The sequence below is a fragment of the Struthio camelus genome, chromosome 14 (genome assembly GCF_040807025.1).
Source record: "Struthio camelus isolate bStrCam1 chromosome 14, bStrCam1.hap1, whole genome shotgun sequence".
In the NCBI taxonomy this organism is placed as follows: Eukaryota; Metazoa; Chordata; class Aves; order Struthioniformes; family Struthionidae; genus Struthio; species Struthio camelus.
Window position 1 is genome coordinate 12,531,082 of NC_090955.1, and position 25,985 is coordinate 12,557,066.

At 37.7% G+C, this 25,985-nt stretch overlaps 1 protein-coding gene across 2 annotated transcripts in view; it reads left to right on the forward strand.

Annotated features, from left to right (window-relative positions):
* The first annotated feature begins 5,487 nt into the window (after positions 1-5,487).
* Positions 5,488-25,985, forward strand: part of ATXN7 (ataxin 7) — an 89,275-nt gene continuing 68,777 nt past the window's right edge. Inside the window, exons 1-3 of one of the 2 annotated variants that reach the window (XM_068960311.1) lie at positions 5,488-5,632; positions 7,476-7,561; positions 18,057-18,148. The gene's annotated coding sequence lies outside the window, so the exon portion shown is untranslated. The remainder of the gene's footprint in view (positions 5,633-7,475; positions 7,562-18,056; positions 18,149-25,985) is intronic. The other variant, XM_068960308.1, reaches the window with a different exon arrangement.

Sequence of the window (25,985 nt, forward strand, 5' to 3'; positions counted from 1 at the left end):
GATACGTGAGACGTCTGCACACCGTGGTACTCCCCCTTCGTTTTGGCTTGGACGCTAAGTAGTTTATTGACTTGTTCTGCTCCAAACATTTATTTTCCTGTCTCGGTCAGTGCTTTGTTTTGACAGTTTTAGGGATGTTTGGAAAATCAGTGTAGGAAAAGGACAAAGTCTGTGCACGCTATAATCTGTAGTTTGCTGGTTTAAGGCTGTGAGCCATCACAAGGTTCTTTTTGTTCTGGATAGTGGCATTTAACAGGTATTTACATACTGCTAGGTTGTTTGAAGCCAGTACTTTGTCTTCAGTAGTGACAACTGTCAGGGTCTCTGCAAGGTGCTACTGAGAAAGCATTACACCCCCTGAAGTTTAGAGAGTGAAGAATTTCCAGTATAGAAAATCTGGAGAGGTAACTTCTGGTCTTGAAATTTCCGTATATTATTATGTGATTTGTGAGTGACCTAGTTTATGTGATGATCTAACTCTTCACTTGATTAAACAAAGTTTGGGCCCAATAATACTCTAAAGCCCCGAGTTCATGAGCTATGTACGTGTCATAAAAATGTCTTTCTTCTGAATTCTGAATTTCTTGCCTTTTAATATACTTGTTTTGACAAAAATCTTTGCTTTTTCTGAGGCATCGATCACTATGATATAGCCCTAGCGTTCTGGCAGAGGAGAAGAAGAATGTCTAACTGAACTTCTCTGCATGTATTTTATACAGTGTGGTTTGCTGCTGCCTTTCCCTTTTTACCCATTGATTACCTCTCTGAACTACTATCTTCAGCGTCTTGAAGCATCACTGTCTGACCTAGACTTAATATTTTTGTTGCCCTTCTTTTAGCTCTTTCCATTTCCACTTTGGAGGTGAGCTGATCAGAACTGAAAATCCACGATTATTTATATCATCGCATTCTAATACTTTTATGTTACGATCTGTCATTTAATCCAACATAACCTTTCTTGATTTTTTTTGTTCCTCATTCTAGTGTCGGTCAGATACCCTTATGAAACTCTCCACAATGACAAATAGATATTTCTTGAGTAATTAATTCAGAACACAGCAGTCCATATGATTAGTTAATCATCTTTAATGACTTTTATGCCATTCTCATCTTCTTATGTGTCACTGATTACAAAATTCTTACTAATTCAAGAACATGCTTTCTGTGTCTGGGTCTTAGGCTCATAACAGCAATTTAGAGAACAAATCCATTGTTTTCCCTTTTTAAGGCAGGGCAGATTCTGTGAGCTACAGTCTGTTATATAAACTTCAGTTAACTGGCAAAGATACTAAGTAATATTGGGCCATCCTTCAGGAATCAGTATTCAAAAGTCAACTGAGATTCATGCAATAGGAAAAAATGTTCTTACACAGGGCAGAGCACCTTTCTCTTCACCAGCTCTTTTGGAATAAGTACCTGTGTGTGCAGGCTTTCAACCAAGTTAAACATGAGGTAGTTCTCCCTCTTGCTTTAAATTCCCTTGTGGATGCCATATGGTAAAATCTGGAAACAGCTTATACATAATAATTTATTGCACACCTGTCCTTGTCAAAAGTGTGAAATGATGCCCTGTAATGTTCCCAGGTGACTCTGGTTACAAGACGTATGGGCTGGGTAAGTTTAGTACTTACTGCAAGGTGTTACACGTGTGTGCAACTGGTTCAGATTTTTCATCTGTATCCTTTTTTTACTGGAAAATGGCTTTTAAGTGTCCAGATATTTTTAATGGGATGTGTTAATGTTGAAATTTTCTTTTATGAAAAAAACAGTGAATTTTTTTAAGTTAATTTGACTTTATACCTCCTCCCCTTTTCTTTAACTATATAGATATAATCTTTTTTTTTCCCCAATTGCAGAAAAAGTGAAAGGGGAAGAAGCTTTTTATAATTTTAAAAGCTATAATATGCTATGATTTTTAGAGCTAAGGAAACAACCTTAACTATTGATGAGGTGGATTTAAAATATTTTTCCTAAGCCACACTAATAATTTATGAGGTGGTTTTAGATTCCAGGTTTTCTTCGTGTTGAATAACTTCTAAATCAAACTGTTGTGTGGCACTAAATCTTACAGAGATCTAGCTATAGTAGGTCACACATTACAAGATATTTTTATCCAGTCTAACCTATATTCTTGTCAGAAAACCATACCAAATTTATTTAGTGAGACCTATTTTCTGTAAACCTATGTTAAGCATTACTTTTTATCATCATCTTTTATTTCTTTGTTGAATGTATTCCCTGATTTTGCCCAACGTTGATGTCACACTAAGCAATCAGTGTTTCCTCATTTTAAATAACGTTAGAGCGCGTAGCCTCTTTAGCCTCGGTATTTACTAGAAACTAGCGTCAGTGTTTCAAGAGCTTGTCAGCTAGTTCTTAGGCATGGGCTATGTAGTTCTGCACGTTTTAAAGGGCTTACTTTGGGCAGATATAACTGAAATGTTTCAATTCAGTGATTGGGGGAAAAAGTAGTAGGTTGGTCGGTTGGTTTTTTTAACATACAGCATGGTTCTTAGTCTTGTAAAAAGCTTTCCTACCATGCACCCTTGTGTTTCTGCAGAGCTAGCACATTTCCATGGAATTAGAACGTGACAAGAGAAGGCAGGGTGAAAATACTTGCTGTGATTGTAGTGATAATAATAATAATTTTTAAAAACCCCACACTTTATTATCCAAACAGTAATCATTTTTGCTATCTACTGCCTGTGTTACCAAGACTGATTACATGTATTCTAATACTGTACTTTAAAAACCAGTCTTTTATCAGGTAATGATGTAATCACAAGTTGTGGGCTACAGGATTGTTTTTTATGTCTTATTTTTCAAGCGGTTACTGAAAGACGCCTGTCAAATACCATATTTTTTTGACTGAAACACTTTGCAGAATTGAAGTCCTGGAAGTGTTCTGGTTTGTTTCAGTTTTTGTAAGAAAGATATTTCATTACTACTACTACTTCTTTTTTCGTGAAGGCATATTCAGGGAGACAAAAGCTTATCTTAGCAATTTTTTGAAAAAATAGTGCTGTAATCTTTTTAAATCACTTTTTCTTAAGTAAGGGCCCTGTCTCTTGATTAATCTAGATTATACTGATGGCATTTGGATATTGCCCTTTTTCTGATATCTTCACGGGAATTATATAACAGCCTGCAACGTACCATAAGATCAATTTATTATGCGTTTTAAGGTGAGCCGTTGCTACTTCATTAAAGCTTGTCAAGCTAAAGTTGAAATTATATGGTGCTGGAAGTTGAGCTATTCAGTGCAGCGACCTGGGCTTGCAGCTGAAGGGGTGCCCTCAGCTGATGAAAGCGCCCCTTGCACACGTATCAAAAGATGCTTTAATTGAGATAGCAGAAGAATCAAAAGTTAGAAATGGTACACCAGTTGGTGATACCTGTTATCCATAACTTAGTAGGTCCCTACTTGTTAAGAAAGTCAACGTGTTTTAACAAACGTTTCCCGAAAGTCAGAGTCATGAGACTGCTACAAGATACATCAGAGGGTTAGATTTTTTGTTTTATCTAAAAGTTGTTAACGCCATAGACTTCAGCTGCCTGTGTGATACACAGGAGATTCCCCACTGCTCCTGAGTCCACGACCTCAAATGACTAGCAGTTGATTTTAGGCTAACACTTCACGTTTCACATATTTTGTAAGGAAACAGCCATTTATTCTTCTGTATTTTGGGGGGGGGGGGGGCAGGATTAGTCAGTTATCTAGTAGCCTATTAGTTTGTTGGCAGCGTATTTTCCGTTTGGCCTTCTTGAATTTACTTTATTTTTTATATATAGGAACGTGTTTTTCCTTTCCCCATTTGTCAGTTTGTGGATTTGATGGCGTTTACACTGTCCTGAAGATCATTAGAGGCGTTCCAGAGTTTTCAGAGGCAGAGATGGCCATTGAATGAGATTTTAACGCTGACTAAGAAGAATTTGTCTGTGTTGGCGTTGAGCCAAGTGGTAAATATTTGTGCTTAACTGTGGCTTTAAGCGTTGGATGAGCAATAAGAGAGTTGTGAATATCATATTGAATAACCTGATATTTAAATAAATGACTGCTGGTGCTACTGAAGAGATTTTGCGAAAGGATTACAAGGAAAACCAGGCATTTCCTCCTCTGGAAAGCAGCTCGTGCCTGGCTTCAGGGTGGCGTTTGGTGGGTCACGTGACCAGATTCTTTGACTGCGTTTAAGACAGCTGAATCAGACCGATTGCGCAGCTTCTGAGTCAGCTTTTCAACGTTTCGTGGAAGTTGGTGGGTTGGGTTCTTTTCTTTTTTTCGGTGTGCTTTGTTTCTTTTTAAAAGCAGTTCAAATCTGGGAAAGCTCACCTAGAAATTTTACAAGTCCTTGAGCATGGCAAGTAAGCCCTCATGTCGTGGAGAGAGGTTGGAAGAAGGTGGAGAAAGAGAGCAGCAAGTGTGTATTGATAAACATCTGTTTCTGCTTTTAAATTGGTTTTGTGTTTTGGTTTGGAAATGTTTATGGTTTAAAGTCTGTTTTCTTTTAATGGAATAACTGTTTCAGTGGGTAATACTTAAGAACAGCTACAGTTTACAGTTTCCATAAAACATGATAGACTGGAGCGTGTGCTCACACTCAATTTCTGAGTCAAGTACAAGCCTGAGCGGTGAAACAGTAATAACCTGAGGTCTGGTCACGTGCTCTGGTGATGCATGCTTGTTTTATGTTTTACTATGTCATATGTTGAATGAAAACATTGCACTGCTGATAAGGTACCAGGGGTGAGAAACGACAGTGATTGGCAGCGGCGTGAAATCCTACAGAGAAGTTGTGGCCTTTTTAGGAAGAATGCGTGCTCCCCTCATTTTTTTTTTTTCTTTTTTGTGTGAGTCAAACGTAGCTTCTGAATTACTGCTTCGGGTGTTGTGAAGGGAAGTGGCTTAACCAAATATTTCAAAAGATGTGTGCTGAGAAGGTAATTGGTCTTCTTCCACAAGGACTCTCAGATGCAGATGGGGGAGATGCAGGTCACATTGTTTCCTTGCTCTCCGCTAGCTGGTTATGTCAAAGGTAAGGTTCGGTCTAGCTGTGGCCAGATGGGTAGTGTTTCCGTGAAGGTGGAGGGGGGGCCCAATGCTTTAATATTTGCTGGTATTTCATTAGGATTATACCAGCTGGAACAGCTTGAAGGAGATGATGAATCTGCATGTTTTCTACACAGTAGCTAAAGGAGGAATGTGCCTTAAATCCTGCCTATATCCAGGGCTAAGCACCTTCCTCTGGGGAGCATTTTGGATTCACGCTCTCTTGAAATTAGGATCATAAGCTCTTTCTTTCAAAAAGGGAGCAAAGGTCAATCTTTGCTTTCGAAACCCAGGAGGTGGTAATGGTTCTGGTTCGCTTTTCTTCATTAGCGGAGTTGTTATCCGCTAGAGCGCTCGCCGCATGTGTGGGAGACACGAACCCAAGTATCCTTCTTCCTAAGGGGATTATAGCCTGTAATTCTTTCCATCAGGGCAAATTCTGTAATCACCAGGCTCTTGACTAGTAGAAGGTGGTGTTGCCATCAGAAAGAGCGAACGAACGCGACCCTGTAGCCCAGTGCTTGGGTACTAGATGACCGACGGCTAATACAGCAGGGCGTTTAAGAAAATAATCCGTAAAAGCAGGTTAGTCATTTCAGAACGATGTTTCAGAAGCGAAAAATGTGCAAGCAAGGCAAAGATCACTTTCTAATCCAAGATCAGATTCCACTCAAAGATGCATGTTTTCCTGCTTGGTAATTTCCACATTTTATATGTGCAAGTGGGAGTAAAATTTGGCTTTGAAAAGTATAAGCAAACAGAAAAAACAAATTGTGAAATAAAATAGCTTGCTTTGTAAATGACTTTGGGAGGGGTGCAAAAGGTAAATAAAACAATTACTTTCAAACGTATTAGCAAAGGAGGAATTAAACATAAAATACCTTATATATATACTACATATATATATATATATATATATACACACACACTAATTTTCAATTGATATGTGAAAGTACTTGCATGCATGGCTGTCAAAGTAACCATATACAAGCTAGGGCCAATTCATATGACAGTCTCAGAATATGAAGCCTAAAACGTAATTCCTCTTAGTAGGGTTTATAGAAATTTCAAGGTAGCTTGTATTATGATAATGTTTCAGTTGAGTCTTGGCATAAACAAGCTTTTTTTTTTTTTTTCAAAATTTTGGTGCAGCATAATTGACAACCAGCTGTATAAGCAGTTCTTTTTGGCCCTCCACCTTATGCCTTTGTTTTAATAAAATTTAAGTGTTGATTACACATGGATAGACTTGAACTAACAAAAAAGAAAAAGTTAGATACGTTTGATTTTATTACTTAAGTGAAAAAAGGTTGGCTTATAAAAGATGAGAGTAAAACAAGCTATGCTAATAATAACTTGTAAATATTTTCACTTCAGTTTCATTGCGGTGTAGCTTTGGCATTTATCTTTATTTAACTGTTTTTTTTTTCATATTTGAGATCTGCTTGTGATTTTGTGTGTGCGTAAAGTATATGTAAAGTTAAAATGGTGTTGAACAATAAAATAACCTGATTTAAAATAGCACACATGTATGTTAACAACAAAATGTCTAGGAATTGTTTTAAATGATGCAATGAATTTGAAATTGAATTAAAAATACCTAGATTGTACTTGAGCTGCAGCCACTTTGCCGGGGTTGGAGTAGGGGGATATTTACAGTCAGTTTTCCTAGTAAAAGTTTTCTTTCCTTCTTTCCTAATGCACAAACAGGAGCAACTATCTGTAACTGTAGATAAAAATGTCATCAAACAAATGGAAGGAAGTAGCCCAAGAGCTGCAATTTGCAAATGTTTATGTTAAAGGAATCTTCTGTCCTGATCTAGCAAGCACTTGAACAGATTTTGAACTTTACTAGTGAAAGAGATTGAAGTGATTTCAATGGGGCTTCACTCAGTACTGAGGATGAATGATTGCTTTTATGAAGAGCACTTCAAACTGTAATTCTGCAGCGAGTTTAATTAAAAAAAAAAACATGCGTAATTTTAACTGCTAGGGTTGTGTTCTTCTATTGGACGAATTATTAAGGTTGTGAGCTTTATTCTACATTTTAGAATTTAAAGCGGAGTCAGGTTAATATTAGAACTATATGGGGCTGTGTGCTGTTTTGGAAATCAAACTACATTTCAGAGTAGATTTTTATTTTTACAAATCTCAACAATGAAACATATACACTGTATATAATGTTTTTGGCTCCAAGTGTGTAAGAAGCCTGGCTGATTTTTCCTCTAAATTGATACAAGCAAAGCATAGTAGTTACATATTTTGGATAAGCAGCCATGTAAGACTAGTGATCTCAAATATTGGAGTGGACTTGTAATATCTTGATAATACAGATAATGAGTTTCGTAATGACTGGTTTGTTCTTATTGACGCTCCTTAATTTGTAATTGCCTCTTTATAGAGTCTGCTCCCCATCATGTCTTTCTAGGACTGGTCTACCAAATTTGGCGCCGAGTTACAACTCTAAGACAGCCATTTTGCAGCCTACATTTTCTTCTCTTTCTGCTTGTATCAGTGAGTATAACTGATATTCTGTATCTCTCTTCTGGCATGGTGTCATGGTGTTTGTTGTTGTTGCTCTTCTGTGGAGATGGATGCTGTGAGAAGGTGTTACCTCCTTCTGAGATCTCTTAAAGTTATTCAGCAAGTGCCGTCCTCTAAATAAGCAGTTGTTCTCTGTTGACTTCTGTGCAGGTGGTATCTTTTAAGCAGCTGCAGTACTGTCCTAGAATAAATGTCATTGCTTAGGAAAAAATAGTAACGAGCAGCCCTAATGCAGGATAGCTTGTAGTCGGTATGGGTAAGATACAGGACTGTTTGTTGTGGTCGAGGAACGTATGACAGTAATTCATTTCAAAGTGTGATTTTTTTTTTTTTTTTTACACAGCTACAGAGGTAGGAAAAGAATATTACCTTAACTGCCTGTTCTTCTAATCCAGCTGTTAGCAGAGCCCCAGCTTTGCTAGGCTCCGTTATCCTTTTAGTTAATATTGAAGGAAAGAGTTGTTTGAAATTCTGTCTTCAGTTTTGCCAAAAATCATCCAATGTCAAGCCAAAGATCATTCCAGACGATTTTTTTTTATCAGGAGGAATTCTGAGCCTTTGATATAACTGTCTATTGTTACCAGAAGCTTAAGAGTAAAGTTTAATTAAAAAAATAGAACATGCAATTATTGAGAGTTTGTGCACATAAATATACTGTTGGAGGATTTATAAGAGAAAAAAATCAAATTCTTTCTTGTGATCACATTTTGCAAGGATCTACTTTGAAACTTTCAGATTAATTTTTAACTTTTTATTTTTCTTCCCATTTGGCAAGCAGTTTTTCTATGTTTCCAGTGCTTCACCAGCTCTTCTTTGTGCACCATCTGTGATGTCAACAGGAATGTGCATAGTTCTGCTGCAGAGCAATGGGGCCAACCTCCTTTTTATATTTGTGCTCACACCATAATAATGACAATTTTATTATCTCCGAAACATGACTTGAATTTTTAAAGTGATAGGAATATCGCGTATACTTTTAGTCGGTTTATGTGTAAGTATAAAACACTGCGTTGGGAAGGAGTGCCTGTTGTATTCCAGATGAGCTTCCTAAACTTTATTAGACAAAAAAATACACATTTTTAAGGATCCTGAGTTTATGAAAATCAGTGGCTTCTAGTTAATCTGAGAGATTAAATACTCCTAATTTTTTTCCTCTTTAATGGAGGTTGACTGAAAATCTTTATGCAACATAGAAGAAAGCGGTGGAAGAATATCTTACATGTTGTCTTGTTCGTACTTTCATGTTCAGACGGTTCTGTCTCCTTTAGTTTTGAAATACAGTATTGGTTAACTGCAGGCATGCAAGACAACAGAGTCTGTATTGAATGAAGTTAGGAAGGAGGAAGTGCGGAGACCCCAGTGAAATTGCTTAAAGATCTGAAAAACATGACGCGTAAGGAAGTGCCAAAAGAATGGGATTCCTCAGCTGAATGGGATTCCTTAGCTGGAGTAGAGGGGGCTGTGAGAGTGGAACGACAAATCCGCTAAAGAGCTTTGCCAAGAGTGGGGTTCATGGCAGATAGGCCCGTGGTCGTAGGCTAAATTGCAGCAATGAAAATTCAGCATGGAGAAACACGACTTTCTAGTGGATGTATTAAAACATGGGAATAACCACCTGAGGGGACAGCGGTGTTTCCATTGCTTGAGGTCTTTAGGAGCAGGTTAGACTACCTGTATCATTCCTGACAGATATTGTAGTTATCGTGCCTTGGGGCTGTAGGATGGACTGTCTGACCTTTGCAGGTTCCTTCCATCCCTGTTCTGGTTAGCAGATTTCTAACTGCACACTGCATAGGTTTGTACAGGATCAGAGTACAAGACTGATGTACATTGAAACGGATTTTCCACTTTCTGTGACCTGTTTAGCAGTTCTGTTTCAGCTGGAGTTTACATCTATAAGGAAGGCTATGGTAGCTGTCAAGCATACGCCAAGTGAAGGGTATATTTTTCCAGAGCGGTTGGGCTTTTGAGGGAGGGGCGTGTTACCTTCCAAGACCGTACCCTGTTGTGAGTACCTGTCCTCCTTCTGTTTAGATATTATTCTTTACTGTAATGTTATATCCAGGCCAGTTGTGGAATTGTTATTCTACTTGAAAAAACTTAAGAGGATTCATGCAGTGCTTTGTGGGGAAGAACCGAGGCTTACGTATGGGTCTGAGTGAACAATTGCTGTGGTGGCTGCCTGCAGGCAAGAGGTAGAAATTGTTGTTTTCAAAAGACTACAGCTTGACATATGGTACATAAGCAGGTAGCTGTGTTTGACGGTGAGTTCTGTAATCCCGTGTAGTTTCCTTTTTCCTGTGAATTTATACCCCTTTAAAACAAATTCATTTCTCAATGGGACTAGCAGTAAGTGGGAGGTACACTGAGTGACCTGGAGTTTGTGTATCTGTTGCAACAATGATAAAGGTGAGAAGAAATCTTGTGTTTTTATAATACTTCATTAGCAGTGTTCTTGATCATGGACAGAAGAGGAATGAGGAAACTAGAGAACTGATTTCTTCATAAGACATTTATAGCTATGATTAGTGAATTATTTTAATAGCTACAGAATATGCTAGTAGATACGTACACAGTCATGTGCGTATGGTTTGCAGAGAAGGCAAGTGCTACAGGGAATATGTTCTATTGCAAATTATTATATTTTTCCAGGGAAATAATAGCCAAAAATTTCTTCCTTTAACTCAGTTAATGAGTATCTAGCAGTTGTTTGATTAATGCTTGAATGTACGTTGCCCTATTAATATATGCCTAGGTTTTATAGTAGTAGTAAGAAAAACAGATGATTTTTATATACTGTAATAAACAGTCCTGAGTCAAGACAGTATATAAACATGTGTCAAATTTACATTATGTAGGAAGTCTTCTTGGTTTAGGTGGGTTTGGTGGGTAGACATTTAAGCCATTAGTATATTAGTGTCAGTATGAATATATTTCTTAAAGTGAAAATATTAAGGGTTTTAAATTAAGATTCATGTCACTAGAAAGACTTTTTTTAATCTCATAAGTATTACTAATATCATTAATGTTATAGCTTCCATCAGCATTTTTACACAGATAGTCTTTTAAAGGTGTATACATTGACTGTTGCCTCTTCAGCTAATGATGGAAGTTGGCATTCATTTCTGAGTGTGACATGTATGTGTCCAGAACGCGTCAGGAAGGAAGTTTGACTTTTTTCTTTTTTTTTTTTAGTATTATTTTGTGTGATCTCAAAGCAGGCAAAATGAGAGTGTTCCAGAGCAGACTTTAATTTCGTTCCAAAATCAGTCTGAAACAGAGGATTTATTGAAAAGCAGTGTAGAGTTATTTTAGTTATTTTTCCTGCGTATACAGCTTAAGTGTTTATAACAAAATGCAACTGGCTTTTCAGTTCTCAGAGAAAAGCTGGGAGACCTGGGCTAAGTGCTCATTAGCCAGAAGGCCTATTAAGAAGAGAACTCCAAATAGTTTAAATTTTTCAAGGTAGTTGTAAGTTTTTAGAATGTGAGTTCTTGGTGTTTGAATGGTCGGGATTAACATTTCTCTCATTGCTCTGCTGTTTTTCCCCGTAACAATACTGTACTTCATGTGAGGCAGTGTTCTCTAACTCTAGATGGCAGTCACTGTTAGAGGGGAAGCATCGGCCTGGGGTTATTTGGCTTGGACCCTGCAAGTCTCTGCGCTGCTTGGCTTCTCGAGCTGGAATTTTTATGGTGTTGGACAGCAATAAAAATGTCACCTCAGCTTCTCTCCTTTCTCATCTGAAAGAGAGATGCTGTGCAGCAAGGAAGGGAAAAAGGCAAAAAGCATGAGAAAGTCAGAAAATATTGCTGTGAAACTTTCACAGAAGGGAGTTTTAATGGTGGTGAAAATAGTTAAGAAAGAGTGCTCTCGTGATCTGTTCTTCTAAACTATCAGAAATGAATTTTTGTTTGTAATAGGGGAAATACCAGAGTCTCCCACTGAATTCATTTGCAAAGAGTAAAGTAGACTGAACAAGGTGCAACCAAGGATAAGAGGAGTGGAGGAATGTGTGATTTTAATCTCATTGTACGAAGAGAGGATTTCCTCACAGTCTCATGGGCATGTGCGGTTAATTAGTGTGAGAAATGTTTCTGTTTTCTTCAGACATTGCCCCCTCCCTAAAATCCAAGGATCTCCTCCTGCAGTGTCCATACCCTCTTAACATTCCCCCTTAATCTTCCCTCTGATCATTTTACAGTAATTCTTTTTCTTCATTCTTCTTATCACTCCGTCTTGACTTTCTGCTCTGTCTCTTTGGTTTAAAGCAGGATACATTTCAATTTTCTTCTCTCTGTTCCTTCCAGTCCGTGCTGTTTGCCTTCCTACACTAGTCGCTACTAGGCAGTTTGATGTAACGTTGCAGTTGTAAAAAGCAGCAGCAGTCTGGCGGAGGAAGGACAGTTCCTCAGTACTTGCTGTGCAGGGATGATTGCATTTCAGGAGATGGCTACTGCTTGATAAGAAAGCTGTTGTTATAATAAATACAGTTCCAAACCAGGAATTAATCTATACATTATATCGATCTCTGGTTTCAAACTCAGTGCCAAATTACAGTCTTGTTTATGGCTGTGCAAATCCCAGGAAACTCTTTGGAAAACACTGGAGTCTTTCTGGATTTACAAAGGTATACTTAAGATCAAATTCTGGCCTTTGGTTACAGTAATAAGAAAATGATTTATTGTTATATTGCATATTGTATTAACTACCAGCATTAGTAAAGTGGTTGTGATGCCATAAGCACTTTGCAAATATTCTCCAAGGAGACAACTTTCGTGCTAAAATATCAGTAACTTAAAATGGAAAGATCTTGATTTTTGTTTAACATAATCATAAGAGCAAGCTTTTAATTTTAATTTTTATTTTTACATACTAACTCAGCTGCGAAAAACTGCTGATTGTTGAAAGGAAAGGAAACTGCTGTTACTGAAAGGAAAGGTGCTTTGGTTGCAGAGGAATGAGAAAGCAATTAAAGCTTAAATTAAGCCTTTATTTGTACATGTTTATAGTGAAAAATACCACTGGTATTTATATCAAGTTTTACAATTCAAAGTCAAGTGCATTTCTGGAGCTTGAGAAATGCAGGCCCTCGTTTGAGAGGGAAAGCTTTCTGAGAGTTAGCAGTAACCTAGTACAGTTTTCTTTGTGAAGTTCGTATGCAGGAAAGACAAGGTAGAGATAATTTTGGAATTATATCAGGATTATATATTGATATGTCAGGCATCCCAGGCCCTAGTAGCTTGCACAATACGGTGATAACGAAGAGTGATGCTTTCTGTTCCCAGCCCTGCCTTGGGCCCATTAGGTATCTGTTGGCAAATCACTGATTCTTCCTCAATTTCCGTATTTGTGAAAATGGTGATAATGATGTGGATTGTTGTGTTTCTTTTCACTATCTAAAGGGAATATTTAAAAATGAGATGATGTGAACATGATGGGAAATACAAGGTGGTAAAATAAGCATCTATATTTCGGACAGCTTAGTCCTGGCAACTGATTATAGCGTTATTGATTCTAGTGTTCTTTCCTGTTGAGGGTATTACTGTGTACTTGTTCGCAGGCCTATAGAAAAATCTTACTATTTCTTATGCTAGCCTATCTTTCAGCTTTTCATTCAGAACTGACCGTAAGGACAGCCTGCTTTTGTTCTTGCCCATTGCCATCCTCATGAAGGACAGTTAAAGCTTTAGTTAATGGAGGATAAGAACAGAAAAGGTCTGTCTGTCTTTCTTTTCTTTATCTCCTCCCTTTCTATTTCACTGTCTCTCTTTAGCCATTGAAAATGTAGGTCATATTGCATCACTACAAAATGGAACAGTCAGAAAGGTGTTTGAAAAATGCTGACATCCTTAGCCCGGGGTGCGTGCCAGTGTCCTTTGTTTACATTGAGAGTAGTGTTCTACCTGTTTAAGAACCAACATCTCTTTTAAGGTTAGTGGTATGGTACCTAAATTGAGTCAGATTTTAGGATGATTTTCATCTGTCTGCAGCAGTTTAAAATTAGACAGATAAAATGCAACCACTCGCAGTAATGATATACACAAGGAGCTAATTTGAAATCTTAATCTGCAATAACCATAACTGTGTAGTTTGAATAATATGTTGCCTTTAACAGAGAAGCTCAGTAATAAATTTTGCAAATCATGTTAGTCATGTACCCTGCATCGTCTTGATTAGCCGTAATATTATAAAGCTGTAATATTATAAATGTAATATTATACATTTGTGTATTCTTTTAAAAATTATTGTTTCACTTCATGCATTCTTTTAAATGGTCCACTCAGGTTTTTATTTATTTAAGAGGTGGAAAATCCTGATGTCCATTATCTTTATTGCTTGCTTACCAGTCTTCTGTTTTTTGTTTTTCTGATGTAATACGAGTTGTAATCAGTATGAAATATTCCTATAACATCAAATACAGAACATATCTTTTTCTTCTCTACAATTGTACACAAATACAGTTTTTAAAGAAAAGTATAAATATAATTGTGACTGTCCTTATTTGTCTTAGTTTGCTGCAGCAAGCTAATGTGTTTTATGGATTGAACTTTCGAATGATCGTGTAAATCGTACTGCAAGATGCAGGTATTTTGAAATATAAGACAAGATACAAGCATATAGAATATCTTTCATTATTTCTGAAACCAAGTATTTTTCTAGCCTGTCTGTTCTATACCTTGCGTGGTTGTATTTAAACAGCTGAAGCTATTTAAACACCAATATGCAAAGGCTTCTTTTGACTTTGTTAATCTTACGGCCAAGGAAGATTTCAAAGTTACGTGAAAAACTGTTGCAAGATAAAACTGAAATTAGTGATAACATGATTTATTCAGCAAAATAATGAATGCAAATGTATTTATGTTGCAATTAGGCAAAGGAGAATGGCAGTAATCAGCATTAGAGCCCCTCAGGTGCACTTTGCTGTGCCTACTGTTTGGGAATTTTTATATCAATTTGTTTAGAAGTGTATGAAAGGCATTGCTGCTTCTCCATTGTCACTTAGATGTTAGTTGTTTAAGTCTGACCCTTCTCATTATCAATGCAGATTCATAGGTATCTTTGAAATAGTTTTTGAATAGCTTGTATCATTCTTTTATTTTGCACTGGGAATTTTGCTGCATTTTTGTTTGCACAAATTCATTGTAAATATTGAAGTACTTGTGAGAAGTATTTTACATTTGTGTACGTTGGAATTACGTGAAATCTTGAGAGGCTGAAACTTTGTCATTGGAATTTACAGAAGTTTGGTGTATTATCCCTATTTGAAATATATAGCTAGTACTTATTTTTGAAGCTGTAAAGACACAAAGCACTGTGTCTCCTAAAGGGAATAGGAGGATCAATTATATAATTGGTACAATTTATATTTCTTACACTGTCTTTGGCCCACTGATATTCTGGAGGTGGCAGGTCCTGAGTCTGTCCCCAGCACAGGTTAGGTTAGCCGGGGAATCGCTTTGTTTTACCCTTGAGCTGCCAGCTAGCCACAAGAGCAGCCCATAGCCTTGAGCTGGCCATCTCCTGTTATTCCACAGGCACCTCCATTTCTCCAAAGGCAGAATAAGACCTCATTACCTTTACCCATAACGATAAAAGGGGCTAAAATGAAGCCCAGTATTAGGGTGATTATTCCTTACTTACATCCAAATCTTTGTTTACATCAATGTAGGCATTACATTATATCTTAAATTTGGGTATTTACTGGCTGGCAAAGGAGAAAGGATGTTCTGGGTTTTAGATGTCGTCTTTGGTGCATATTTCTGACATTCCAGCTGGAAAGAAAAAGTATCTGATGGGTCAGAGTTAAAGGAAGTTGGTTATCTGAGGCATAAGTTTTAATACTTTCAAAAGTTAGGAATGCTTTATCACATAACTTTAAATTTCCTTTATTTTAATGAGGTGCTTTGCTTATTTTAACAGTTACAATTTCCATTTAAATATTTTTCCCCTTAAATGGATAATATGCATTATTCATCATAACGATGCCTTTATTATGTGTGTCTATATAGATATAATTTTGTCTGGGGTGTAGCTTTTATTCTGCCAGGTTGTGCTTTCCTGTATCAGTAACTCCTCAAAGTTTTAAACAGCAATTGCAACCAGGTTTCTTTGATTTTCAGACACAGTCAGTGACATAATATGAGCTCTGCTTCTCTGGTTTGAGCATGCAGGCCTTCTTCCGTTTTTTTGGATTGCTGCTTTGACTATTGTTGTCATCTTTCCATCTTCCCGCTAGCTTTTCCTTTTCCAGTGTGCCAGAGTGCTGACCTACTGGAGAGAGAGCCCCTCACGGCTCCTTCTCGCTCATCCCAGCTCCTCCTGGCATTGCTCTTTACTGACAGTTGCAGTTGTAACTGACCTGTTGCAGATGCTCAATAAGGACCATTCCTACTCTTTGTCACCCCTTATCCAGAGAAAGAGTTCTCTTCAGCAGTCGTTAAGCTGTCACTTTATGCGTTTGAAACTTACTCTCTTGACTTCCTTCAAACTCAGCTGCAGAAGTAATCCCTACAGCAAAACTCCAGGGTGGTGACACAGTTAGTATGCAGGGATCTCTTGTATGTAAGAATAAAATCTTCACCCTCATCTGATCTGCTGTTTTTGCTTACTGCTTACTTATTGCCATATATCTAGATTTTTAACTGTTCGGAAAAGTCTTCTGGTTGATGGGTGTGGGGTGGGTTTTTTTTTGTATTTTTGGAGCTTACCTTTTCTGTAACTAATAACATTTAAGTAAGGGTAAAATAAAGGGTATTTTGCACTCAGAGCTCCCATATGCCCTGAAGAAATTGGGGAAGAGAGGAAGTGGGTTACTTTCACAGCAGCGAGGTCATCTGCACGAGGGAGCTGAGACTCTGAGGCTAAGCGTTGCATGATCTGTGAAGGGGATGGTCCATATGAATTTGCGTCTTCTGCTCTGGACAGACAAAGGTGAAAAGGGATTTTTGACACTGCATTTCCTTTCCCAGTAAGCACCAATTAGAGCTTATTTTGCAGAGAAAGGCTTATTTTGCAGTACTCGGTGAGATTTCTATGGGTAGCGATGAAATAAAATGTGTTCTGAGGCTCTTACTCATACAGAAATTTGTTAATGATCAGTGGCTTCAAGCTTATTAACTATAAAGCAGAATGGTGACTGCTGTGAGGAGAGAGAGAAAATAATGCGGTGCTTGCTTCCAGGTACCGTCCACTGCAGATGGCAAAATTTTGGATTTTGAAGAGTAATCAGAATGTAATTAAGCTCTGATGTACTTCTTAGGATCAAGTGCATCACTGAGCAAGGTAGAGCTTAGTAAAGCTTAGAAATAGTAAATATGTCTGTAGGTGATGCCAGTCAAGATAGTGTCAGCTGGTAAGCTGCACTTTAAAATGAAAAAAGTGGATTTTATCGTCACTGGATAGGGAGTATTTAAAAACATGAGCTCAGTTTGCAGACAGCTTCCCAGAGAAATAACAAGTCAGGAAAGGCTTCATTCTGCACCTTCTGCTAGCGCAGAAGAGCCTAGAAGGATGACTTAGATGCCCTCTTGGACTGCATCCCTCATGTCTGGACTTTAATCCTTTGAGAGGAAGAAAATAGTTTTCTTTGAAGTATCATCCACTCCCAGCACAAGATTGGCTTGGGTAAATCTATCTTCATGACTTCTTACTGGATGAAAAAAATCACTATTTTAATTGCAAAGTACATATAAAAGTCAATTATGTGATCTTTAGTGTAACCTGTGCACAAGGATGGTTGAAAATGCTCTTTTAAGTTTTAGCAGGGCTTGGGTTAGCTTTGACCAATTAGGCATTGATTTAGGCTAAGCTAAAATGTACCATACTTCAATTTACTTTATGTAAACATAAAGTCTATAAACCTTAAATGAAAGGATTTTAAGAAATTTTGCTTGAGGTGATGCAAGTTCCTTATGTGGGAAAGGCCTCACGTGTGCAACTTTCTAATTTTTGTTAAATTCTTCATCAGCGATACAGTAATAGTCGTTACTGACTATTACACGAGTGATCATTTTTAGCCATCTGAGTTACATGACATAGTGGTGAAAATGTCAATGGCTGCGTACCAAGAGCTCTTGTTGTTGGAGTCATGCTGTATTCTGGAAAAATCTTGTGCAGAAAATCCAGCGCAGTGTCGTTACCAGCTTGTGATACAGACATAACCGTCGACTTGGAAATCTGGTCAGTAATAAGTCTATATAAATGCAGTACTGGGCTGAAGATTGAGATTTCAACCAATGCATACCTTTCTGGTAATGTCAGACTGCCATTTAAAGACCTGCTCTGTACATGAGAGTACATAACGACTCCCCGCTTACCTTTCAATTTTAAATGCATTGCAAAAACTGTATTTGTAAAACTGATAACATACTTCATATTCGTTTTTGAGATAGAAAATTATTGTTATGAAATGGAGATGAGGTTTCAAATGTCTTATTGTTGCACTCTTCTTGTTTTGTTTCAGAATTAATCAGATATAAGTTAGAGAAAGCTTCCGACATCTAAACAGATGAAGATCAATTGATAAATCAACCCAGGATTCACCATACTTTCAAGGTACTGTGATATGCTTACCCAAATGTTTTCCTTAAGCATAAAAAATCACATACTTTAGATGTGAGATGCATGGAGAACAGGATATTTACAGGATTGCAAAGCAAGTCTGAAGCGTTACCAGATGCAGTGTGGGGCTTTTTTTAAAAAATGCAGGTGTGTAATATATGTTTTAGTGGGAAGTTAAATGACCTTAAAGGCTGCTTTGGGGGAGCTCAATGCATGTAGCAGCCAAATCTTAAAAAGATAAAAGTAGGTTGGAGTATATATCTTGATCATTTAGATGAAGTATTCTGGATGAGTAAGGTTTGGTATACAGGGAATACTTTTCATTTATTTATTATATTTTAGATGTAAACTTGTTTTTCTGAATAATTATTTTTATGTATTTCCACATTTCCATCTTACTTTAAAGCATTTGAGGGCAGTTACACTGCTGATGTATATCATGGGCTGCTATAGCTACATCAATATTATTGTTCTACATGTTCAGAAAGTAGAATAGTAAACTGAGGCAAGAACTGCACAGTTGCCTAACGCAGTGGATTTCCTCTCCATGGCTAGTACCCCGGCAGAACACTGAGTGAAAAAGAGAGAATGATTACAGTACATTGAAACTTGGGATAAAAAGTTGATATTGCAGATTATTTTATCAGGTACTGCTAATTCCTTAAGACAATATCTATTTCTTTCTCTGTTTCCCTTACATTTATCTCTACTCTAAATCATTACATGCATTTTAGCATTTTGTATATTTTTGCTTGATATCGCGCAAGAAAAAAATCCATTTTTTAAGTTTACATTTTTCCTATGCACAGACTTGAAGAATCCAATCTGTTACAGCCTGGCTAGTATTTGCTGTGCAAATCATCTTTTAGTATCTTTTAAAATAGATTGTAGCAGAAAGTGCCATTATAGTAAGCATGGAGCTGGGCTGCAGAACTTATTTAAGTGGCGGAGTTAATCTGGGCTCAAGAAGAGCAAGGAATATTTGTCATGGTGTGACACTTAAAGTGCTGTCTTCTCTGAGAATAGCTCAGCTAAAACTTTTTTTTTTTCCTCTCCACTTTCCGTTTGAAACTTTTTCTTTGGAAAGTTTATATGAAAGCAGGTGCTCTTTCAGGAATAGAAACTTTGTAAAACTCTTATCTGTGGGTCCTCTTTGTAAAGTTGTACAATTTCTGGCATGCAGAATTGGAGGGGCAGGTTTGTTGCTCAGCAGCTAAGGCTTCCGATTCAAAGTGCGGAAGCTGAGACTTGGTGTGCAGAACTTAGATACAGCAGTTACACGTACTGAATCTTGTCCTGTGTGTTGCACAGTGGAGACCATATAGGTTTTTGGCATTACGAGTTTTCAAAGTAAATACTTTCCGGTGTTTACTGGAAAGTATTGAATCATTATAGTCATAATAGGATATTGGAATATTCCAGAATTACAGATTTTTATAGAGAAAATTAACAATAGAACCAACAGAAAACGAACTCAGCTCATTCCCATTTGAATTAGCTGTCGCTGAATATTATAAGAATTCAAAAATATAGAATAACTGAAGAATTCAGTTAAGACTTTTGTGGAAACATTAGACATATACTCCAGGTGCTTCTTACATTAGAGCAGAATTAGCGTTAAGTGCTGTAAACTCAGATAGTGGTGTCTCACACTTGCTTTACATTCCCATGAATGTGTGCATAATGTTATAGAATCAGGCCTTCAGTCTTTGACTTTTTTTTCCCTCTATTTGTGAACAAATATACAAGTTCATACTAAGTGCCTCATCAAAGAAAATTACTTTTGGTGTTGTCACTCCAGTTTGTTAGCACCAAATATTTTACCTCTCCTTTGAAAATATTCCTAATCTGAAGGTTTAATTTAAAAAAAAAAAGAGCTTTTCTTCTATGGACTTGAATTCCTACTTTGGAAACTCCAGTATATGAAGTTTCTAAAGCAAAATGCCTCCCCTGGATTTTCCAGTAGCCTGAGAAGCGTCTCTGTTAATGAACGCAGGGTGCCTGGAGTTGCAAACTAAAATTGGCATTGTTCTTGTCTACTTTCCTGCTCCTCATCACCAAACAGGGCCTCATCATCTATCAGATTTTCATACAATCATAGAAAAGTCTAGGGTGGAAGAGACCTCCAAAGATCAACTGGTCCAGCCTTCTGTTGAAAGCAGGTTGTCCAAGGATCTGTCAAGACAAGTCCTGAATATTTCTAGCAAGGGAGATTCCACCATTTCTCTGTGCAAACTGTTCCAATATTTAATTGTTCTCACAGTGAAGACTTTTTTTCTTGCATCTAGACAGAACTTCCCCTGAAGCAACTTGTGCCCATTGCTTCTTGCCCTGTCACTGTGTCTCTTGTGAAGAGAGTACCTCCATCTTCTCTACGACTACCTTCTACATGTTGCAAAACTATAATTAGATTCCTCGTAAGCCTTCTCTTTTCTAGGCTGAACAAACCAAAGTCCTTCATATTTCTTCATACATTAAGTTCCAGCCTCTAATCATCTTGGTAGCCCTTTGCTGGACCCTGTCTAGTTTTTCAATGTTTCTTAAAGTGGTGGGGAGGCACCAAAACTGTATTCCAGGTGTGGCCTAGCAAGTGCCAGGTACAGTGGAATGATCGCATCCTTGGTCCTTTGGCTATACTCTTGCAGATGCAGCCCTTCATTGCTGCCAGGGTGTTCTGCTGACTCATGTTCAGCTTGGTGTCCACCAGGACCACAGGTCCTTTCCAGCAGAACTACACCTCAACCAGTCAGGCCCCAGCCTATACTGCTGCTTTAGATTATTCCATACTACATGCAGGACTTTACATTTACCTTTGTTAAACCTAATGTAGTTCATGTTGGCCCAGGCTTCCAGCCTGTCAAGGTCTCTCTCTGTGGTGACATCCTTCTGGCATATCTACCTCTCCTCCAAGTTTCATGTCATCTGAAAATGTGTTGAGGGTGTATTCAATTCCGTCATCCAGATCATTTATAAAGACATTGAATCGGCTCGGACCTAGTTTTGATCCCCAAGGAACTCCACTTGTGACTGGTTCCCAGTTTGACTTTGAGCCATTAACCACCACTTTTTGAGCACAGCAGTTTTGCCAGTTTGCCACGCATCTTACGGTCCGTTTGTCCAGTCCACATCTATGACTTTTCAAAGTTGAGAGGGTATGGCTTTGCATCAGTTAACACTCCTGGCACCCTTGGATGCATCCTGTCAAGTCCCATAGACTTGTATATATCCAATTTGTATGGTATTTTGTTGCTACCTTTCCAAGAGTGAGGTCAATGTAGATGGCATCAATAAGCAGCAAAAAAATTGAAAAAAGTGGTATAAATTTAGGTTTTTGGGTGCCAGGATTTCCAGGATCCTTGATTTGATGGTCATCAGCATCTCAAACTGCTGAAAGTAAGAGCACTCAAGAAGTCTCACATCACAAGTAGATATCATTGTGGTCTCAAGGAAATCTTGAGTTGTGCAGGCTGTGTTCAGGCCTGGAGCCTCCCGCCTCAATGGATTGCCATGGAGCCATGTAGAAAGTTGGCAAGAAACCAGGCATGGTTATGAAACCTTGTGTGCTAGTTAGATCCCATCAGAAAATCATTGATACCAAAGTGTTCGCGTTAAGTGCTTGGATTTCAACAAATGGAAATTCAGCACAAATGTTTTGTTAGAATCATTCTGAATAGCTGTATGTTTGAATCACTCTAAATTGCAATATCATATTTTATATGTATAAATGAGAATTCAAAAGGTCATGCCTATTCTAATTCCTTAGATTAAAATGATTCATCTGCAGAGTTAGGTTGCTGAAATTGTTTTAATGTGGGCAAATTCAAAAGGTGATTTCAGTACCTTACCTAAAATAAATGAAGATTAGTTTGATTTCCAAATCATTAACTGAATGTACTTTGTGCAGTCATACCTAGTTACCTTTAAAAATTGAAAATCTTGTATCACTATTCAGCATTTTCTTTGCAAAATTCTCTGTAAGGATTGACAGCATTAGTTGCATCTAAGCAGGGCAAGGATCTGTGTTTCTGTATTGCTTATGCTCCTTTTTCTGCTGTGTCATCAGTTCTTGAAGAATTTGTATGACCGACATTTAAGACATATTTGATAGTTAAGTAAAAAAGGAAGTGGTTGCAATGTTTTGTTAGATACTATATTTTTTTATAACACATAGCAATGACATATGTTTATAATTTGGGTATAAAAATGTTATATTATCTTCAGCTTAGTCACTGTGAAGTTTGGATAAACATACTGGGGTATGTATTGGATTCTTATCCTAAAGCAGCTTCTTCTCAGATTTACTTACAGTTATTAGCCTCCATTTCCTCTCCCCAGAAAAGGAAAGTTAGGCTTCTAATCCTACCAGTACCGTTCTTTTCTCTGGTCCAGGTGGTTTATAGTAAGTATCCGTGATAATTTCCGTGATAAACTTCTGAGCATCTTCAGCTCCTCCACTGAAGTGTTCCTCATATATAAAATTAAACATATATACCTATTTCCAGGATCTGTGGCAAAAGGATAATAACTGGCCTGATTTATTGTTTAAGTATTGTTGCACGTTGCTGATGATTATTAGTCCCTGGGATCTTGGTCCTGTGTGTAATAATAAAGGGAGAAGTCACTTGATTTCACTGAAAGTGAGAGTGAACTGCAGCTTACCATAATGTGTTTTCTTGATGTATTAATAATGTTTTTCTATAGTAGGGGCTTAATTGAAATGGTCTGCTTTATTATGTTTGGGTAGTTCTCTCATTATCTGGACATTCTGATTTATCTGAACTGTTTATCTCTTGCTTCCCAACTTGTCAAATTATATTCTTGTACTTCTCATACTGCAGACATATTTTAAAATGCACAAGATACGCTCGCAGTTCTACTGCTGTCAACAGGAGCTGACATGAGGGTCAGGATTTCATCTAAGTGTATCAGCTACTTGAGCTGTTATTTCATCCTGAATCTCATCTACCAACAAGTATTCACTGTTAATATTTGTTCCTAGTTTTTACGCCTTTCATCACTTCAAACCTTTTGGCTAGAATTAACTTACTTGGTTTTCTGTTGTGCTGTAATGCTTTTTGGATCTTTTCATTGACAGATTTTTTGGTGAATTCATGATTTTTCTTTCTTCTGAGTACTGATAGTAGTGACACCCTCGTAGATTGTCTCACCCTTCCCACTTTAATTCATACATACTTTAGCTTTCATTGTAGAAAATCTTGAGTGAATCTTAACATTATACTTTTGTTCGTAAGAGTTCAGCTGCAGATTCGTCCTTCCTTTTTCATTCTGGTTAAGAGTTACGCTCTCTCGGGTGGTTATATGGAGACTGTCTTACAGATTCTAATTGAACACCTGAGTTAGGTGTTCCCATTTGAACATCTTTCCAGGGCGACTTAGCAAAAGAATGAAACCTGCCAGTACAGGTGAAAAAATGCCTGCGCTGTCATGAGCACAAACATCCCCTGCAATTTTAACCAGCTGGATACTGTTTGTATGCATATGTTTAATCATAGTATTGCAAACTACATTCAATATGTTGTTAAATTTATTTAGGGAGCTTTAAAACTGCAGTTTTCCCTGTCTTTTTTTGTGTGTTTTGTTTCCTCTTCTTGACTCCGTTATTTCTTTCCTGTTGCAGGTTGTGGGTTTTTTGTTTTTTTTATTATTTCTTTTTCTTCAGCCTGTTATTTGGTTATTTTCTCTACATCATATGCTGTTTTCTCCTATGTTTTCCTTCTCACTTTTTTCCTTCTCTCGTTTTTCTTTCTCTCTTTCTTTGAGCTGAATTTATTCCTCCATGTTTTTCCTCTCCGTTCTCTGAACACCTGTTCTCATTCTGTCTCCTTCAGACATGCAAGCAGAGCCATTCACGCAGTCTCAATCCTAACGCTGCTCCTTGTGCTGTTCTGCTTCCTCAGTTAAGCCCTTTGAAATGCTAGCGCTTCTGGTCCCTGTTTCGCTCTCTAACGAATACTGGCTTCGAGGCAGGATTTTTCCACGCTTCACTGTTCTGCCTACTCTTGACCAGATTCATCCCACTTAAATTCTGGGTGCCTAATGGAGGTGCCTAATTTACGTGCGTATTTGTCCTTGGCTTCCTCTGTGGTCAGTGGGAAGAGAAAGGTGTCTTCAAAAGGTGCTTTGGACCAGACTGGACTGAATCAAACTCCAGGATATCCCCGGATCTCCAGTGATGGCCAAGGAAGCTTTGGATGACCAAACTCTTAACCTGGTGTCTCAGATTCTTAATAGTAGATGGGGTGAATCCTTGTTACCTCTGTTCAAAGGCTACAGCCTGTACACGTTTTCAGTTCTTATCTCCTTCTAACATGATGGTTTTTCAGGCTTTTCTGAGGTGTTCACAGTTTTTCCCCCTCAATCATTAATGCATCCCTGCATAGCACTTTGGAAACAGTGCTATACAGTTTAAGAGAATGGAACTCAAGTGCGTAAGTAAAAAAGCCAGCGCACATCTATTCAACATAGTGAGTTCATAAAACAGAAAATTGTCTCTCTCTGCCTGCAGTCCTTGTAAAATTAGTGTTTCATCTGCCCCCATTGCTACTCTTTGACTAGTCAGTGAGTTTTGTCTGCTGAACTGATGAGCTGATCTTTCTGCTGCCACTTTCCTCCCTCTGCTGGAATACAGACGTATTCACGACATAACGGGAAAGTGTTTTGCCAGAATAAGGAGAGTTTACTAAAGACAGCCTGAGGCCCGGACTGTAGAATTAAGTTTTTGAGTGGGAATATATAGGAAAAAAAGAAAAGGTGGTGAAAGAGGGAGGGAAAAAAAACCTAACAAGTTTGAAAGAGCTAAAAACAGCAAGGAAGGTGGTAATCAAAGATGTATGAGATAAAGGTGGTGTATGCTTTATCTGTTTGGCAGGCACTTCAAAAGCAATAACCGCTTCTGAGTAACTTGATGAGTGTCAGCCTTAGAAATTGAAAAGTTGATAATATATTGGCTTATTATAATAATTAGTTAATAAAAGTACTTTTGCCAAATTAAGCCATTTTACTTTTGTGTAATTTAATGGATATACATCAGTAATGAATAAAGAAAAGAATCACATGATGTGTGAACGTTAAATAGATATGTCATGGTAACATCTGCTGCTATTCAAAGGTAAGTGTTGGTGTTTTAGGGTGCTGTATGGATACCCACCACTACACTTGCTTTACGATCTATGTCAAATGAATAAGTCGTAGTGAAATCTTTTGTGAGTTCCATAGGCTCTCTGACAATGGAGAGTTCTTTTTCAAATTGCTGTGGGTTCGGCTTTCTCCAGAGCAAAGGAGCACTATATAAATGAAGAAAAGTTTGTAATATAAACCAGAATATTTGGCATAGAGGTTATAATTCTGTCTGTAACTTGTCCTATGCTGCGGCTGGAGTCTGAGTTGAACTGCAGGTGTTACGTTAGACTCCATTTGTGGAACTAGTTGAATTACCTGTTGAAAGAAACTAGTAATAAAATTTTCTCCTCTCTGGCTTCTGTACCATAAAACAGCTTAGACTCTATTCAGAAACTTAAGATTTGTTGTTCCCTGACTGACATCTTTTCCAGTGATGTTTTTAACTTGAGTGATAAGTAGTTTTTTATATTATAAAATACTACTATTAGACAATGACTGAAAATAATGTCCTCCATTCATCATTTATCTTTAGACTGTGGTCCTGTGAACACTTTCTACTCATGCTCGGGTCTCAGATGACATTCCACTGTTTTGGGAAACTGCGGTACAGTTAAGAACATGTATGACTGAAAGATTAGGGCCAAGCTCAGAAGTTGATAGCCTTTGTTAATCCTGCTACAAATGTCTACAG